Below are 20294 nucleotides of genomic sequence, written 5' to 3'. Positions count from 1 at the left end.
CAAAATTTGCTTTGGATGATTTTATGAGAGCTCTTAGTTTTTTACTTATAGTGATCAAGGGTGTCTTACCTTTTAAGGATTTTGCTCTATCTTGTAGTAGCTTCCTCCTTTTGTTGTAGAGTTTGTTTATGGCTGGGGTCCAGTCATTTCCAATTCAGAGCCCTGCCCTTTGGTCTCACCACAGCCCCCAGAGTGTTCACCAAATGTATGGCAGTGGTCACGGCTCACCTGAGACGTCAAGGATTTCAGGTGTTTCCGTATCTCGACGACTGGCTCCTTTCAGCCACCACCAGGCATCAACTTCTTCAAGCCAGGGATTACACAATAAATCTTTGCACTCAATTGGGAATTTCGATCAACTACGAAAAATCCTCCTTATTGCCCTGCCAGTCTATTACTTTCATAGGTGCAAACTTAAACACTGTTCGGATGTCAGCAACCCTCACAGACCAAAGAATCTCAGATATACAAAGTCACATGAGGATCATCCTAGCCAGCAAAAAAGTACAAGCCAGAATGGTTCTAAAGGTGTTGGGCCTCATGGCTGCGGCCATTACCCTTCTTCCCCTGGCCCGCTTCTACATGCGCCTGCTTCAGTGGATGTTGTTCACTCAGTGGTCTTACCAACAACTTCCAATGCGTCACCAAATACTGGTGACACAGATTTGCAGGAATCATCTTTCATGGTGGATTACTTCTCCCCAGATTCACCAAGGCAGACCCTTTGTATCCCCGGCCCCGTTAGCCACTGTCACTACGTACGCCTCCCTGATCGGGTGTGGGGGGGGTCATCAGGGCAGGATGGTTCATGGGACGTGGCAACCGTTCGAATACCACCTGCACATAAATGTCCTAGAGATGAGAGCAGTGCTTTTAACGTTGCAAGCCCTCAACGACTTTCTTCCCTTGGGAACAATTGCAGTTCACACAGACAACATGTCTGTAGTATGGTATATCAACAAACAGGGCGGAACCAAGTCCTACCCCTTGTGTCGAGAAGCTCTCAGACTTTGGCAATGGGCGATCTCCTCTCATCGGTTTCTGGTAGCAGCGCATATCCCTGGGAAAACCAACATTTTAGCGGACAGATTGAGCAGAGCTATTCTCATGCCTCACGAGTGGTCTCTCAAACAATCTATAGTGGAGGAGATTTTTCTAGAATGGGGCCGCCCATGTTGCGATCTTTTTGCTACTCCCCAGAACAGCAAATGCCCAGACTTCTTTTCTCTCTTCCCACTGCCAGGCCATCCCCCCAGAGACGCTCTAACCCAGGATTGGCCCCAGGGACTTCTTTATGCCTTTCCTCCTTTTCCGCTCATTCCACAAGTACTCCAGAAAGCCACCGTTTTGAGAGCCAAAATGATTCTCATTGCTCCCTATTGGCCTCGACAAATTTGGTTCCCGTTCCTCCATCGACACCTTTTGGTGCAGCTGTGGCATCTGGACCCAGTACCAGACCTTCTGATTCACCAATCGGGTCAGCTGCACCGGTCTATCCCTTCTCTCAACCTCACAGCATGGTTGCTCCACTTCCTTCCTTAGCCAGGCTTCCTATGATCTCTAATCCTGTTAGAGACATCATAGTAGCTTCCCTAAAATCCTCTACTAGAAGGATTTATACCAGCAAATGGAAACGCTTTTCTTGTTGGGCAAAAGCTAAAAATATTGATCCCTTTACTGCTCCAGTCCAAGCAGTTCTGGATTTCTTAGCGGAAATCTTTCACGCGGGCTCTTCTTCTTCCACGGTCAAAGTTCAATTGGCTGCTATCTCGAACTTTCATGTCGGGTTCGCAGATCACAACATTATGTCCCACAGGCTTTGTAGAGCCTTCTTAAAAGGAATTTTTCTCCTGAAACCTCCAGTCAGGAGTCCTCCTCCTCAATGGGACCTAAATTTAGTGCTGACATCCTTGATTCTTCCTCCCTTCGAGCCAGCTGTTTCATGTTCCCTGAAATTTCTTTCATGGAAAACTCTATTCCTGGTTGCTATTACGTCGGCTAGGAGAGTATCTGAACTTCATGCTCTCTCTGTTCGTCCCCCCTATTTGGTCTTCCACAAAGACAGAGTATCCTTGAGAACTAATCCGACCTTTTTGCCTAAGGTCGCCTTAAAGAGTAATTTGAATCAGTCTATTGACCTTCCTGTATTTTTCCCAAACTACTCAAACAGATCGGAACAAAAATTACATTATCTTGATGTTCACCGCCAACTCAGATATTATTTGGATAGAACAAAACAGTTCAGGAAATCCGATCAGCTCTTTATTTCTTATGCTGATAACAAAAAAGGCCTTCCCGTCTCAAAAGTGACCTTATCTAGATGGCTTTCTTCTGTCATCTCTGAAATCTATCAGCTCAGGGGAAAACAGCTGTGCTCGAAACCTAAAGCGCATTCAACCAATAGCTTAGCCACTTCCACAGCCTTTCAGGCTAGACTTCCATTAGACACTATTTGTGCAGCAGCCACTTGGGCCACTCCTCATACCTTTATTTCTTATTACAAATTGGATTTGGCCTCCAGGGACAGAGCCAGTTTTGGCTCTACAGTTCTCAAGAGTCTGTTCCATTGAGCCACCCAGGATAGAGGTGCTAGGGACGCGGTCCCATCAAGCAGGTAGCATGGCGAGATTCGCAACTTGACATTGAGAAGTTATGTACCTACCATAACGTTCCATGTTAGTTGTCTTCTCTTCTTCTTGACCCTCCCTCCTTCCCCCTGGCCTGGACAGACCTTTTTCTCCATACATGGAAGAATGCTTCTTAAGACCATACAGTTCTGGTCTTCCTAACCCATCCTTCAGGCTTTTTCTCTGCCTTCTTTCTTCCTTTGGGAAGTTTTTTATGCTAGGTGTTTTTGCCTATAGACAACAAACGAGATCTGGGTACTTACCGCCTTGCATCATGGGATATGGGGCTGCCTCGAGCTGGTAAAAGTGACTCTCGAGCTTAGCAAAGTGCCGAGTCGGAGCCGAGGATCGGCTCCGAACCCATCAAGCAAGAAAGAAGGCGAGAGAAGACAACTAACATGGAACGTTATGGTAGGTACATAACTTCTCAATCACTTTCATCAGAGTAAAAGCCTTGTCCTTCCCCTTGACCAGTGCTTCCTGCAGGTCTCTACCCTGGGACAGCGGGTACAAGAGACTCAGGATCCAACCATGGGAGTTATGTCCTCTTCAGATACCTCTCTGGCTCATCCCACTGAAGAGGTACCCATGAAGAGAAAGTGCAAGAGGAAGCACTTAAACTCCCCTGAAGAGTCTTGCACTGAAGATACTGATTTCAACAAAGGGGAAGGTTCCCGAAAGTCATCCCTGGAAGATGTCTGTTTCAGAGACTTCCTAGAGATCCTAAAACAGAGGAGTGGCTTGACTTCCCTCCAGCATTCCTCAGGGGACTCTCTATACCTGGAAGCTTTTTGTGCCTGACCCTCTACCTCTTGGATCTCTCTGCTCGCTGACAATCTGATTAAATCAATTGCTCAGTGGGCTTGGAAGATACCTGATTCTATCGAGCCAGTCTGAAAGAGACCAAATCACATTCTGTCAGTCTCTCAGGATCAGCAACACTGGGCGAAGGGAATACCAGTAGATGCCACGGTGGTAGTGGCAGCCACCAAAAAGGAACTTCCTAACTAAAGTCCTACTATCCATCCTCCTAATAGAGTCTGGGACGATGGATAGATTTGGGAATCAAGTATTCGCTTCATCGACCTTTTGCACTAAGGTCCTTGAATTACATGACACATTTCATGAGACTTCAATGAGATCTGATAAAAGGACTATTAGATACTCTGACAGGAGCAGTAGCTGAAGGAGTTCAAGACAAGGTAGCTTTCCAACTGGCCACCCCAGATTCTATTTGCAACTCATCCATGAGGCTAACTTCACATGTTGCCAAAGGGATAATGAGGGCAGCGGGTTCAGGCATACCCATTAGAAGACACGCCTGGATGTGCTTATGTGAATTTGCGGAGCCATTCAAGTTTTCTTTCATCGATGCTCCATTTGACGGAACATCCCTTTTTGGCCCCAAAGTTAGACACCCTTGCCAAGTGTGAGAATGATGGAAAGACCCTTTCTGCTGTGGGTGTATGCTTTTCTGCTCCTCAACTGTCATATTCCAGGAACCAGAGACGTGGGAAGCTATGGTTCAAAAAATCCCAAGGACCTTTTCATGACCCATGTGGCAACAACTTCCCCAGGGGCAGAGGGGGGAGTGACAGGGCAAAATGCTGTGCTTGAGGCAGAGGTGGTCCACACCATCAGGATTCCAGGGATTTCTTCCCTGGCAACTCTTATCAGCACTCCCGAAAGGAGACCCAATTGACATCCTCTGGAGGCAGTTGGTGGACTATTATCCTTGCACTAACCTGCCTGGCTAAGGATAAGAACAGACAATTGAGTGCAAAAGATTATAACCAGAGGTTACAATATCCCTTTCTCAGAAGAACCCAGGAAATTGAAGAGAATTCCAGACATTTCACCTAGTCACAGGGATGCAGCAGTCTTAGAAACTCAAAAACTGCTCGATAAAAGAGTCATCCAGACAGTCCCACCAGACCAGATAGGATCCAGATATTACTCAAGATTCTTTTATGTGCCAAAGGAAACAGGGGACTGGAGACCGATTTTGGATCTCAGCCAATTGAACAAGTCTGTTCAACAAACCAAATTCCGGATGGTTGTGGTTCAGTCTATGCTTCCATTCTTGGGAAAAGATAATTGGATGTGCTCAATAGATCTTCAGGATGCATTTTATCACATAAAAAATGGACAAGTGATCCAGAATATTCCTGTGCTTCTGGCTGGGAGCCAGTCATTGTCAATTCAGAGCCCTGCCGTTTGGTCTCACCACAGCTCCCAGGGTGTTCACCAAATGCATGACAGTAGTAACAGCTCACTGCAGACTGTAGGATTCAGTGTGTTTCCATACCTAGAGAACTGGCTCCTCACCACTCCTACCAGGCATCTACTATTACAGGCAAGAAACTACATTATTCAAACTTGTTCCTCTTTGGGAATCATGTAAACTACAAAAAAATCCCGTCTAGAGCCAAAACAGCAGTTAGAATTCATAGGAGTGATGCTAAACACAAATATGGGCATTACGTCTCTTCCTTTAGAAGGACGTCAGAGAATAAGATCTCAAATCAGTTAAATTATTCACAACAAAAAGGTGACTGCAAGACTGTTGCTACAAACACTAGGATCAATGGCAGCATCCATCATCTTAGTTCCTCTTGTGAGATATCACATGAAGATTCTCCAATGGCTCCTGGTGTCCCAATGGTCCTTAGTAAATCAACCAGTGTTCCACCTCATAATGATCACCAGTTTATGCAAGAGAGAACTGAGTTGGTGGCTTCACACCGTCAAAATTTTGTCAGGCAGACCTTTCTCCTTCCTCAATCCCAAGCCGCAGTAACCACAGATGTGTCCCAGATGGGGGGGGGGGCATTATCTGGGAAAGACGGTATAAGGCACTGGGTCCCATCTGGAGGCCAATTTGCATATCAGTGTTCCAGATATGAGGGCAGTGCTGTTAGAATTGCAAGCATTCCAAGAAACCCTCCCCTTGGGAACGATTGCAGTTCAAACCGACAGCATCTCAGTAGTCTGGTTCATCAGCAAGCAAGGGGGAACCAGATTTTACCCTCTTTGTCAAGAACCTGTCAGAATATGGCAATGGGTAATTTCATCCAACTGCTTTCTAATTTCCATGCATATTCTGGGGAGCTCCGACGTGATTGCAGACAAATTGAGCAGGACTAATGCCTCACGAGTGGTCTCTCAATCCATTGGTGGCAGAAGGGATAGTCCACCACTGGGGTCAGCCCTGCTGTGATCTGTTTGCATCCCCCTGAACAAGTACAGCAGTTACTCTTTGGCCTGATTACACCCTCTGGAGGAGTCACTGACAGATGCTGTCCTTCACGATTGGCACCCCCTCCCCCCGGTCTACTCTATGCATTTCCCCTGATTCCTCTAATATCCCAGTTTCTAAAGAAAGTCAACAGGTTGAAGAACAGTATAACTGTCATTGCTCCATCCTGGCCTTGACAGATGTGGTTTCCCTTACTTTGGCCTCATCTGCTTCGGAAACCTTGGACACTGGACCCAGATCTAGACCTATTGTCCCATCCGGATGGACTAGTTATCTGAATCTTCAGAATCTCAAGCTCACTGCATGGCTTCTCCAGTTCCGGTGATTGCCAGGCATTCTTCTCACTTCCCCAGTTCAACGACTTGTTCTGGCCTACCACAAACCTTCGACTAAAAGATTGTACTTCAACAAGTGGCAAAAATTTTCTAAATGGATGTTAGAGACCAACTTTTACCCATATTCGATGCCATTCAATAAGGTCCTGGAGTTTTTGACATTGCCTTTTGAAGCAGGAGCATCTGCCTCAACTCTGAGTGCATCCAGCTGCAGTTTCTAACTTTCAAAATGGTTTAAATTATACATCTGAAGTAGGCAGACTTCATTCGTCTGCAACCTGTGGGTATCAGATCCGACCTCGGATCCGAGCCGGCAATTCAAAAGCTTAGGCTCCGAGCTCCTAGCTCCTCCCTCTTACCCATAACCCCTTGCCAAGCCCTGACTGACCCCAGATTTCGTTTTCCGCTTTTCAAGTAGCTACGGATTCTAGAGCTCCTGGCGTTTGTTGAAGATAAGATAAGAAATTTTGACAGAAAAAGTTTTAAAAATCTCTATTTTTGTTGTTGTTATAGTTAGTGTTGAGTGTGTTTAGGCTTTCCTCTCTCTTTTATTTAATTATTCTCGGGTTTTGCGTAGTTTGTTTGTGTGTGTGTTGTGTTAGGCCTTAGGGTTGTGATGTCTGAAGCCCATAAGGCTGTTTTCTCGTAATGTACCGAGTGTGGCCATAAGCTGTCCCCAGCGGATGGCCACACTGCAAGAATGCTTGGGGTTGAACACCTGTCATCTGGTTGTACCATTTGTGCAGGGTTCAACCCCCGGGCTTTGAGGGAGCGGAGGTCGAAGCTGGTGCTGGCGGGTCTTTTACCTCCAGATACCGCTTCGGCCTCTGCCCCTTCCACTCAGCAACCTGTTGCTGTGGGTTCTCCCCTCCGGCTGGGACTCAACCTCCCTCTAAGTTGCCGGAGGGGAAGGAATCCTCTAGGGAGAGAGAGAAGGAGAGGCACAGGGAGGGGCACCACAAGCGGAGAGCCGAAACTTCCAGTTCGGCTCCTCCATCTAAGCGGGCCTCCCCTGTGCCTTCTAGCTTTCCTCCTCCTCGGCTCCACTCCCCTCGGTTCTCTCCTGGACCCGAGGAGGAGGAGGCTAGCCCTTCTAGGAGGTCTCCGAGGCGGCTCTCTAGGTCCGCCCGGTGGCCTCCACCAGGTCAACTTTTTCAATGAGTGAAGCTGATATGGACCGGATGATGAGGAAATTCATCCAGGCCCAAATGCAAATGGGAGTGCTCCTAGCCCCCCCCCCATCCGGGAGGGGCTTCGACCCCTTTTTTCGCCCCCTTGGCTCCTTCTCCGACCCATACCACGGGTTCGGAGCTGTCGGCGCCGGGCAGATTTGGATCCGGGGGTGGGTCGGATCCGATGGGTCGGCGCACCTCGGATCCGTCCCATCCCTTGAGTGCTTCGGGTACTTCGGACCCGACCTCTCGGAGCCGAGGGCCGAGCCTTGGATCCGAGGGAGCTGGTGTGTCTTAGGCTCCGTCCAGGTCGGAGCGCACCGGTCTCTCGGATCCGACGGTTTCGGCTCCGACTCCGATCCATGCGTCGGATCCGAGTGGGGGTCGGCTCTCGGGGTTTAGAGAAGCTGGCTCCCCCTCGGCTTTCGACGTAGTGGAAAGGGCACTGTTGAGGACATCCGGACCCCCGGTCCCTGCCACGGCTCCATCCCGCACTCCCTTGCAGTTGGGCCAGGCCCCCACCAGCCGGTCCCAGGGACAGCCCGCCTCGATGTCCCAAGTGGTTCCCTTGGAACATCCAACTGCTGAAGAGTACTCCTCGGACAGCCCCCCCGATGAAGTACCTCGGAAGCGTAAGTGCAAAAGGAGGCACATGGACTCCCCCGAGTCCATTACTGAAGACACAGACTTGGATGAAGGGGAAGGCTCCCCTAGGTCACCCCCTGAGGACGTCTCATTTGGAGACATCATGGAGATGTTAAGGATCGGGGGGGGTGGTCTGCCCCCAAGGCTTCCTCGGACGAGTCTGTGTTCTTGGAGGCATTCGAGGCGGGCCCTTCTACCTCTTGGGTGTCCCCTCCTGCTGACCCCCTGGTGGACCTTATTTCCATCAGGGCGTGGAAGGATCCGGACACCATTGAGCCTATCCCTAAGCGCCCGGACCGCATTCTTTCCCCTCTGTCGGACCGCACCCACTGGAGTAAGGGCCCCAGTAGATGACATGATGATGGCTGCAGCCACGAAGAGGGAATTGGCCCAGGAGAGTCCCTCCATGCATCCTCCGGGCAAGGAGTCCCTCGATGGATCGCATTGGGAAGCGAGTTTTAGTTCAGCAACCTTCTCCTTGAGAGCTGAACTACATGGCACATGTCATTAGGATGCAGCGGGATCTGATTAAAGAATACGCTGCATCTCCCCCGGAGTCCATGTCGAGTGAGGATAAACAGGTATACTCCACCCGAATGGCCACTCTCAGATCAGTTTCCAATACATCTATGCGGCTGCTTTCTCATGCTACTGAGGGAGCGCTAGAGCCAGCGGAGCAGGCCTAGTCATGAGGCGACAGGCCTGGCTCCGCCATTGTGATTTTGCAGAGCCCTTCAAGGCGACCTTCGCGAATGCCCCCTTCGATGGTTCTGCCTTGTTTGGCAAGACTGTTCGCGAGACACTAGTCCAGAGCGAAAAGGACGGGAAGACGCTGTCTGCTGTCGGAGTCCGCTTCTCAGCTCCCCAGAGGTCCTTCTCTAAGAACCAAAAGGGACAGAAGAAGATGTGGTTCCGGAAGTCGCAGCAGTCCCAACCTGCTCCGGATAACCAGTCCTTCCGTGGCAGAGGAGGACGGGGTGGTCGTCGTGCTAGAGGCAGGGGGGCTCCTGGCAACTTTGGGTCCAGAGAACCTTTCTCTGATAGACCCACGCAGCAGCCCTGAAGGGTTGCCCGGCTGTCCGTCTCTGGAGGCAGTCGGGGGGCGGTTTTCGAGGCACCTGACTTCTTGGGAGTCCATAACAACAGACAGTTGGGTGCTTCGTGTCATATCCAGAGGATATTCAATTCCCCTATTCAAGGTTCCCAAATCTCGCAGCCTCCCAGATGTTCCACCCGACCAAAGGGAGGCGGCAGCTGTCGAAATCGAACAGCTGCTAGAAAAAAGAGCTATCCAGCACGTCCCCCGAGATCAAACCGGATTAGGGTTTTACTCCAGGTTCTTTTTGGTGCCAAAGAAAACGGGGGACCTAAGACCAATCTTAGACCTTTCCCAGCTGAACCTGTCAGTAACCAAGCAAATGTTCCGGATGGTCACCCTGCAATCTATACTTCCCCTCTTGAGGGAGAACGACTGGATGTGCTCCATCGACCTCAAGGACGCGTACTACCACATTCGGATGGACAGACGATCCAGGAGGTTTCTTCGCTTCCGGCTGGGAGACAGTCATTATCAGTTCAGGGTCCTCCCCTTTGGTCTCACCTCAGCCCCCAGGGTGTTTACCAAGGTGCTAGCGGTGGTAGCGGCCCACCTGAGGCTCCAGGGATTACAGGTCTTCCCGTACCTGGACGACTGGCTCCTGACGGCATCATCAAGGCATCTTCTGTGCTCAGCCAGGGATTACTTTCTTCAACTAGCACCAAGGCTGGGCATCACGATCAACTGGGAGAAATCTTTACTGCACCCTACACAAGTTATAGATTTCATAGGAGGAAGACTAAACACCAGATCAATGCGAGCCTTCCTCACCCCAGACCAAATTGCCAACCTGAAGTGTCATGTGACAGCGATCCTGCAACCATCTCCAACTGCAGCTTCGGTCCTGAGGGCCCTAGGTTCTATGGCGGCAGCTATTCCGCTTCTCATTCATGCTCGTTTACGCATGCGGGTTCTTCAATGGACCCTTCAGGTTCAGTGGTCCCCTCTTTGTTCCTCTCTCAATGCTCCGATTGCGGTCAGCAAGGCGTGCAGGGACTCCCTTCTTTGGTGGCTTCTTTCTCCGGAGCCCCTGGCAGGGAGACCTTTTTGTGCTGCATTTCCCCGAGCCACAGTGACCACGGACGCTTCTTGCCTCGGGTGGGGGGGGCATTCTGCGGGAAAGATTGTCCAAGGCACGTGGAATCCCACAGAGACGTCATTGCATATAAATGTCCTGGAAATGAGGGCGGTGCTCCTAGCGTTGCAAGCACTTCACCACGTTCTTCCTTCAGGGACTATTGCGATTCAGACAGACAACATGTCGGTAGTCTGGTATATCAACAAACAGGGAGGAACCAGGTCTTACCCCCTTTGTCGAGAGGCCATGAGAGTCTGGGAATGGGCAATTTCAACCAAACGCTTTCTGGTAGCAACGCACATTCCGGGAAAGTCCAACATCCTTGCGGACAAGCTCAGTCGCACCATCCTTTCTCCACACGAGTGGTCTCTCAATCCTCAAGTAGCGAAGAAGATTTTTGCCCTCTGGGGGCAACCCTGTTGCGATCTTTTTGCCTCTCCCTCAAACGCCAAATGCGACAATTTCTTCGCTCTGCTTCCCCCACCAGGGAGTTCCGAGAGATGCTCTGGTGCATGCTTGGCCTCCCGGTCTCCTTTATGCCTACCCTCCACTTCCTCTGATGCAGAGGCTTCTGCAGAAAGCCAACAGTTTGGGGAGCAGAATGATTCTCATTGCCCCGTTCTGGCCTCGACAACCTTGGTTCCCATTCGTATGGTCTCACAAAATCAATCCACCCTGGATTCTGGATCCAATTTCGGATCTCATCTCTCACCCTCTGGGAATGTCGGTTCCCAATCTGCGCACCCTGAAGTTGACAGCTTGGCTGCTCCAGTTCCATCCTTAATTAGGACTCCCGGTATCTCATCACCGGTCAAGGCCATTTTAGTGGCAGCTCATAAACCATCCACCAGGCAGGTTTATCGGAGTAAATGGAAGAGATTCTCTATTTGGGCAGTACAGAGAACTTTGGATCCTTTCTCGGCACCTATGTCAGCGGTGCTGGATTTTCTAACAGACCTCTTTCATCAAGGGGCTAGTTCTTCCACGATTAAGGTACAATTGGCAGCTATCTCGCATTATCACATTGGTCATGACACAGCTCCCCTTATGACGGCGAAATTATGCAAAACATTTCTCAAAGGAGTTTTTTTGTTGAGGCCTCCAGTCAAGGAGGTTGTACCACCTTGGGACTTGTCTTTAGTTCTGCAAGCCCTTACTGCTCCTCCCTTCGAGCCTGCAGCTACTACTGATTTAAAGTACCTTTCCTGGAAGACTGCCTTCCTGGTAGCTATCACTTCAGCCAGAAGAGTGTCAGAGCTTCAGGCTCTATGCGTCAAGCCGCCTTACCTTTCCTTCTTCCCTGATAGGGTGTGCCTCAGGACCAATCCTTCTTTTCTTCCGAAGGTCTCTTCTGAATCCAATATTAACCAGTCAATTAATTTACCTGTGTTTTTTCCCAAGTACTCAAACAAAGGAGAATACAAATTGCATTCCTTGGATGTTCATAGACAATTACGTTTTTATATTCACAGAACAGCTGGTCACAGGAAATCAGATCAGCTGTTCGTCTCCTTTGCTAAATTTGCTCTTGGTAAAGCAGTATCTAAAGTCACAATATCTAAGTGGATTGCTAATTGTATTCTGCAGGCATATGACACTTCAGGTAGACCTGCTCCTCAGAGGGTTACGGCTCATTCTACTAGGGCAGTTTCCACGTCAGCCGCCTTTAAGTCCCGTGTATCATTGGATGATATCTGCGCGGCAGCTACTTGGGCCTCGCCTCATACTTTTATTTCTCATTATAAGGTGGATGTTGTTTCTAGAGGAAGAGCATCCTTTGGCTCAGCGGTGCTCCGAAACATCCTTCCATGACAGCCCAAGATTCAGGTAGCTAGGGACTCTGTCCCACAGGTTGCAGACGAATGAAGTCTGCCTACTTCAGATTTAGAAGTTATGTACTCACCATAACGTTCCATCTGAGTAGGTGACTTCATTCGGATGCAACCATCCCCCCCTCCATCCCCCTGACCTTTATAGAGCGAGTATTATGCTGTTTTAGTGTACTGTTGTCAGTATTTTGAGGCAAACTCAATCTGAGGTCAGTCAGGGCTTGGCAAGGGGTTATGGGTAAGAGGGAGGAGCTAGGAGCTCGGAGCCTAAGCTTTTGAATTGCCGAGGTCGGATCCGATACCCACAGGTTGCATCCGAATGAAGTCACCTACTCAGATGGAACGTTATGGTGAGTACATAACTTCTAATTTTTTAATGTCCCACAAACTTTGCAAAGCCTTTCTAAAAGGAACTTTAATGGTCAGACCCCATATAAAGAACCTTTTGCACCTTGGGACTTGAATCTGGTACTTCACTCTGTAATTCATTTATCTTTTGAACCTTTTGTAAATTATGATCTGAAGTTCTTATCCTTGAAAACTTTACTCTTGTTAGCTATTATTTCTGCCAGGAGGATATCTGAGGTACAAGCCTTATCTTGCAAACCTCCTTATCTAATTTTCCATAAAGACAGGGTCTCCTTGCGAACAAATTCTTCCTTTTTACCAAAGAAAGTGTCTGAAACCAGTATCAACCAGACTATACAACTCCCATCTTTTTTCCCCAACACTCAAACAAAAGTGGATATTGTCTACATTTACTAGATGTGCATAGACAATTATGTTTTTACCTTCACAGAACAAAGGAAATCAGAAAATCGGATTAGTTGTTTGTTTCCTTTTCTTCTGCTACTATGGCAAACCAGTTTCTAAAGTTACTCTGGTTAAATGACTTGGGAACTGTATAACTTTCATTTATAACAAAAGGAAAGTTCAACTACCAGGACCTGTTAAACATATTCAGCAAGTGCAGTAGCCACTTCTGCATCTTTTCGTGACAGAGCTTCTACAGATGATATTTGTGCAGCGGCTACATGGGCAACTCCTCATATGTTTATTACTCATTACAAGCTGGATCTGTTCTCTAGGGGACAAGCATCTTTTGAATCGATGATGCTCAGGAATGTTCTTCCTTGATATCTCCCAAGATTTAGGTAGCTGGGGACTCTGTCCCATAGTCAAGGATTAAGTGAAGATTGACATCAGATAAAGAAGTTGTCTTACCATAATGTTCCATCTGTGTTGTCAGTCTTCACTTATCCTTGACATCTCTAACCTCCATCCCCTGTCCTTTGGTTTCTTGGTGAAGCAGATCTCTGGTCTGTTATTTCATGTCTGTCACTATTTTATGCAAACTCGATCTGAGGTAATCGTGGGAGGAGCATTATGGGTAGAGCTTAGCTGAAGAGGTTTTAGAGGGTGCAAGTTGGAATAACGGCTGAGTCAGTTCAGAGATTCAGAACCAAATCCACAGTCAAGGGTAAGTGAAGATAAACAACACAGCTGGAACATTATGTTAAGACATCTTTTTTTTCATTTGCACATAAGCTTGTTCATAATAATTCTGCCAGGGTAAAGGTTCAGGGGTATCTTTCTTTAATAATTCTAACAGAGAATGTTATGTTGTCCTGTGTCGCCTTAAGTCTTGCTGGTTGGGCTCGGAACCGAGCATTGGTTCTGACTTGGCCGAATACAAATGCTTGAGAGCTTCCACTGGCTCGAGACTAACCCCCTATCCCATGATGCTTAGGGTAGATTACCCAGATCTCATTTGTCACTCAAGCGATTGAGATGTCTTCTGGCTGGCTCGTTGGCTAAGTAGTTTTATTGTTATACATTTCCAATAATTCTTAACTTTTCTTCAGAGAAAACTTGTTAAAACATTTTTCTGTCATGTGCAATTAGTCGCTAGTTCTTTTTATTTAGTTAGTGAAATTAGCCCCCTTTGTTTGTCAGGCCTATGTCTCTTTAAAGCAAGTTTTTTTTATTAGAGAGCTTTCCCTGTTTGTTGTGGGACCTGTTTAAGTTAGAGGGCCACTCCCCTACCCCCGTGTGTGTCTGTCTTTCGTTAATGTTCAGGAGAATCCATTTTAGTTAGAAGATTCTTCCTAAGAATTTCCGATCCTTTATTTGCTATCATCTACACATTTATTAGTGTTTAATATACTGGTGTGTTCTTGTAATTTAGAAGGCTACCTTTTTAGTGGGTTAAAGCCGTTTATATATATATATATATATATATATATATATACTTGTGTGGTGTGTTTTGTAGTTTAGTAGGCTACCTTTTATTGGTTTAAAGCAGTTTTGCAGTGTTATATATACCTAGTCTTGATAGCCTTTTTCGGGAAGTTAAAATTAAAGTTAATTATGGCTGATATTGTTAGTATTTTTTTCTTCCAGTCATGTCAAAGGAAAAAGAGCATAAAGAACCCAGGCAGTTGGAGTTTAAAAATGCGATCAATGTAATCAAAAAATGTCAATTACCGATGGGCACTCCAGCTGTGTTTATTGCCTTGGTGCCCTCCATTTGCAAGACCCGTGTACCATTTGTCATGGATTTAGTAGCAGGGTTCTGCTAGAGCACAAAAATAAGCTTATTGTTAGGGGCTTATTAAAGGCTCCCTTCTGAGAAGCTTTAGAGGGATCTCAGAGCTCCAAACCATCATCTCCTCCTTCCTAAGCTGAAAAAGTAAAAAGATCTGTTGTCTTGGCTCTGCCCTTGGAGCCACCTAAAAAAGTGGCTGCTTCGGAACCAAGGGCTCTTGGCTTCACTAAATTGAAATCTGCCTCTTCAGCTCCATCTGTGAACTCGTTACCGACAGAGTTGCTGACAAGGAGACAGTCTCTGATCTTGGAGCCAGTTACTCCATTTTGAGATCACCCATATTAGGAAGGGCAAGATCTCCGTCGTTATCCTCCTGTTCCTCCCGGAGCTTATCTGATGATGACATGGAGTGGGTGGTGAAGAGACTGCTTTGAACACTGGTGCTGGCAAAAAGTTTATAGTCTTTGGCCCCAAAGGAATTGGAACTGTCCAAGTCACCATCCCCATCCTCCAACCTGACTTGTGGTTTTGGACCCAGAGACCTTGGGTCCGATAGTAGTGGAGGCGTCAGAACCAAGGCCTCCCTTAGGTTCTTCGGTTCTGACACCTACTCCGACTTCCTTCATTCTATCGGATTTTGAGGAGTCTAGGAGTCGACATTCACCCGTCTGGTCCGGGGAAGGAAGTCAGCGCAGACAGTCGTCTGATTCAACTCTACCCCTTGATGCCTGGGCGAGGTTGAGCTTGGCTCCTACATCACCTTCGGAGCCACCCGCACTGCCTCGGAATCCGTCCTCTGTCTCTTCAGAGCCGAGGACCTCTCTGGAGTGGGGCAAGGGGGATTTTGAGCTGATGGAGAGAGTGCTGTCACCCCAGACAGTTCCACTCTCTGTCCTAGGTTCTCCTCCCTCCCAGGCACCTGTGTTGGTCTCAGCATCACCCCCCCCCCAAAGCATAGAGACAAGGAGTCCCAGGAAGCCCCTGCGGGCAGCATCATCTCTTTTGAAACTTCACCAGAGTACCCCTCTGAGGAAGTCCCTCGAAAGAGATTGTGCAAGAGGAAGCACATAGACTCCCCTGAGTCTATCACTTTGGATACTGACCTGGATGATTTGGAATGGTCCCCCTCTGAGGATGTTTCCTTTGCTGACATCCTTGAGATCCTTAAACAGAAGGGTGGCTGGAAGTTCACCAACCCTTCAGAGGATGAGTCGGTATACCTGAAGGCTTTTGGATCTCGCCCTTCCACCTCCTGGGTGTCTCCTCCCTATGACCAACTAATGAATGTAATATCTCGTAAGGCTTGGACTTCTCCAGATACAGTGGAGCATGTTCCATGGAGGCCCAATAAATTCATTGCAACCGCTACAGAAAAAGAATTTTTAACCAAAGGTGTCCCTGTAGATGCGATGGTGGTGGCAGCGGCCACCAAAAAGGAGTTATCAGAGACCTACTTATCTGTCCATCCTCCAAATAAAGACTTGCAGACTATGGACAGGTATGGAAAGTGTGCATTTTCTTCAGCGGCTTTTACACTGTGGTCGCTGAATTACTTGACCCATTTTACAAGACTTCAAAGAGATCTCCTAAAAGAGCTGGGAGATGCTCTTCAGGGTACTGTAGCTTAGGGGATCGCAGATTTCCTCTCCGCTCTCTACCCTCAACTCAGTTGTTAACTCCTCCATGTGACTGATTTCATATGCATCTGATGGAGCGAGCAGGACAGCAGGTACAGGAATTTCCTTAAGGAGACATTCCTGGATGCATTTATTCAATTTTGCCAAACCCTTCAAGTCTTGCTTCACCAACGCCCCCTTTGATGGCTTGTCCCTTTTTGGACTATAAGTGAAAGAAGCTTTGACCAGGTGTGAACAGGAAGAGAACATCCTTGTCTCCCATAGGAGTCTGTTTTTCCATCCCCACTAGACCTTATTCCAAAGGTCAGAAAGGCGGAAAGATGTGGTTCTGCAAATCCCAAAAAGGTTTTTCTGACCCACATGGTGAAATGTCCCCCAGGGGCAGAGGGGGAAGTAACAATGGAAGAAGCTGACCTTGTGGCAGAGGGGGTCCGTAGAATCAGGGTGACAGAGATACATTCTCTGGCAAGCCCTTCCATCGCTCCTGAAAGGAGGCCTGCCTGTCCATCTCCAGAGGTAGTTGGGGGACGCTTGTCACTGTACCCAGACGCCTGGCTAGAAATCACTCAGTACAAATGGGTACAGACAGTCATACCCAGAGGTTATTACATACCCTTTTCCACCCCCCCATAAATCAGTCCATTCCAGATATTCCATCCAGTCAGAGGGACTATGCAACATCAGAGATATGCAAGTTGCTAGAAAAACGTCATCCAAAAGGTCTCTGCAGACCAGATTGGATATGGAACTTATTCAAGGTTCTTTTTCGTTCCAAAAAAGACAGGGGACTGGAGACCCATATTGGATCTCAGCAGATTGAACCGGTCTGTAAAATAATCAAAGGTCCGTATGGTGACACTGCAGTCTATATTCCCTTTTCTCCGGAAAGACAATTGGATCTGCACGGTAGAGCTCCAGTATGCGTACTACCATATAAAAAATGGACGGGCAATCCAAGAGACACTTATGTTTTTGGCTGGGAGCCAGTCATTACCAATTTCGGGCCCTGCCCTTTGGTCTCACTAAAGTCTTCAGAGTGTTCGCCAAATGCATGGCAGCGGATACGACTCACTTGAGACGTCTAGAATTCTGTGTGTTTCCATACCTAGATGACTGGCTCCTGACTGCCACCACCAAGCATCTACTACTACAAGTGAGGGACGAAACCATACTACTTTGTTCCAAGCTAGGCATTACAATAAATTTTTAAAAAATCTGCCTTGTCACCTTCACAGCGTATTACTTAGGTGCAGAGTTTGATTCAAAATAAATGGTGGCAAAAAATACCCCCGAGAGAATTTAGTCCCTGCACTGTCAAATCAAGAGCTTGATATCAAGAAGAAAGGTTCAGGCCAGGTCTGTGTTAAAGGTTCTGGGTACCATGGCAGTGGCAATTCTTCTAGTACCTCTAGCACGTCTGCATATGAGGGTCCTCCAGTGGTTATTCTTTGCCCAATGGCCCATGCAAGATCTACCACTGTCGCTTCAGGTAATTATCACAGATTCTTGCAAGAAGGATTTTCTCTGGTGGCTTCAAACGAATCAGTTGTTCTTGGGCCGCCCATTTGTATTCCTGCAACTGACTGCTGTACTGACCATGGACGCCTCCCAGATCGGGTGGGAGGAGGCATTATCTGGGAAAGACTGTTCATGCTTATGGCAAGAGCACGAGAAACACTTGCATATCAATGTCCTAGAGATGAGAGCGGTGCTCTATGCAGTGCAGGCATTCCAGGACTCTCTCCTGATAGGAACTATTGCAGTTCAAACAGACATGTCAGTAGTGTGGCACATAAACAGGGAGGAACCAAATCACATCCCCTATGTCGAGAGGCACAACGGGTGTGGCAGTGGGCTGTCTCTTCTCACCGTTTTCTGATAGCAACGCACATCCAGGAAAAATCTAGTGTGATAGTGGACAAACTCAGCAGAGCAATTCTGTTTCCTCATGAGTGGTCCCTGAAACAAGAAGTTGCGGATGAGATCTTCCTAAAATGGGGCCAACCTTACTGCGACCTTTTCGCGACATCTCTGGATGCCGAATGTAGGAGCTACTTTGCCCTCATTCCCCCCACCCAGGGAAGTCACCAAGGGATGCACTCGTACATGATTGGCCCCCAGGACATCTTTGTGTTTCCACCCTTCCCCTTAATACCCTAAATACTTTAGAAAGCCAGCACATTGAACAGCATTATAATACTCCTTGCTCGTTACTGGCCTCGATAAATTTGGTACCCCTTTCTCTGGGCCCATCTTCTGGAGGAACCGTGGGTTCTGGACCCAGTTCCAGACCTTTTGACTCACTCATCGGGAATGTTCCATCCATCCATCCAGACCCTCAAGTTTACAGCATGGCTGCTCCAATTCCACAAATAGCCAGGTGTTTCAATTTTCCCCAGCAGTTAAACATATCTTGATCTCTTCCCACAAATCTTCTATGAGAATGCTGTATTCCAGTAAATGGAAAAGATTTTCATACCTGGCCGTTAAGCACAATATAGACCCCTTTACAGCTCCTATCACAGCAGTTCTAGAATTTCTCTCCAAACATTTTGACGAAGTTGCAGCAGCAGCTACAATTAGGGTACAACTAGCAGCCATATCTAATTTCCATACTGGGGAGATGGGAATGTCTGTCATGTCCCACAAGCTGTGCAAGGCCTTTTTGAAAGGTGCCTTCCTACTAAGACCCCCAATGAGAAAACCTACAGCCACTTGGGACCTAAATTTTGTTCTAAGTGACTTAATCTTGTCACCATTTGAACCTGCATAATCATGTGATCTAAAGTTTTTGTAATAGAAAACTCTTTTCTTAGTAGCCATTACCTCTGCTGGATAGGTGTCTGAACTTCAAGCCCTTTCTGTATGCCTTCCTTATATAGTCTTCCACAAAGACAGATTATCCTTAAGAACTTATCCTTCTTTCTTACCAAAAGTTTATTCAGAAAACAATTCAAATCAATCTGTTGAGTTGCTAGTGTTCTTCCCCAACTATAGCAACAAGGCAGAATATAAATTACATCAACTAGATGTACACAGACAACTACACTTCTATTTACACAGGACCAAAGATTTCAGAAAGTCAGACCAGATTTTTGTTTCCTTTTCAGACAAAAGAAAAGGATTATTGATTTCTAAAGTAACTCTGTCAAAATGGCTCACAGACTGCATTTCCTTCTCATACAGCATTAATAACAGGCAATTACCAGGCAAAGTGAAGAGCCATTCCACAAGAGCAGTTGCAACGTCCTCTACCTTTCAAGCTAAACGTCCTATGGATTCTATCTGTGCAGCTACCACATGGGTAAGACCTCTTGCCTTTATTTCTCATTACAGAGTAGACGTGGCCTCCTGGAACATGTCTTCCTTTGGATCCACTGTACTGAAGAGTTTTCCAGAGCCACCCAAGGATGAAGGTGCTAGGGACGCTGTCCCAACCAGCATTAAGAAGTTATGTATTTTCATCATAACATTCCATGTGTGTTGTCCATCTCGCCTTTATTCTTGCTTCCCACCCTCCTTCGCTCCTGGAGGATCAGGCAGATATTCATATATATATATATATATATATACACACACAATATACACACACACACACACACACACACACACACACACACACACACACACATATGTAGATAGATATGTTGGTTGTTGGAGTCTCTGGTTTCTAATAGTGCTTTAATTTGCAAACAAGATCTGGGTAATCTATCCTGAGCATAATGGGATAAAGGGTTAGCCTCGAGCCAGTGGAAGCTGTCGAGCTTTTGTATTAGGCCGAGTCGGAACAGATGCTTAGTTCCGAGCCCAACCAGCAAGAATAAAGGCGAGATGGACAACAAACACGGAACATTATGGTGAGTACATAACTTCTTATTTTACTACTTCGGCATAGTTAGAAATCCATTTTCAACAGTACACTGTTAATCCCAGAAAAGCATGCAACTGTTTAATTTAGTAGGGCATAGTTTAGTTTGGATCACAGCAATATGTGAAAGCAAAATCTGTCTAGCCAAACTCAAGCCACTAGATCGAAGAACACAGTTTAATCCACCCTTAGCACCTCGG

The 20294-nt window shown here is 47.2% G+C and overlaps 1 protein-coding gene across 1 annotated transcript in view; it reads left to right on the top strand.

Moving 5' to 3' along the window:
* SPAG1 (sperm associated antigen 1) overlaps positions 1-20294 on the top strand; it is a 3545022-nt gene that overhangs the window by 558735 nt on the left and 2965993 nt on the right. The gene's annotated exons all lie outside the window — the stretch shown is intronic.

Source organism: Protopterus annectens, chromosome 6.part0 (assembly GCF_019279795.1).
Source record: "Protopterus annectens isolate FY-2018-M chromosome 6.part0, PAN1.0, whole genome shotgun sequence".
In the NCBI taxonomy this organism is placed as follows: Eukaryota; Metazoa; Chordata; order Ceratodontiformes; family Protopteridae; genus Protopterus; species Protopterus annectens.
This window is presented reverse-complemented; position numbering and strand designations above follow the sequence as displayed.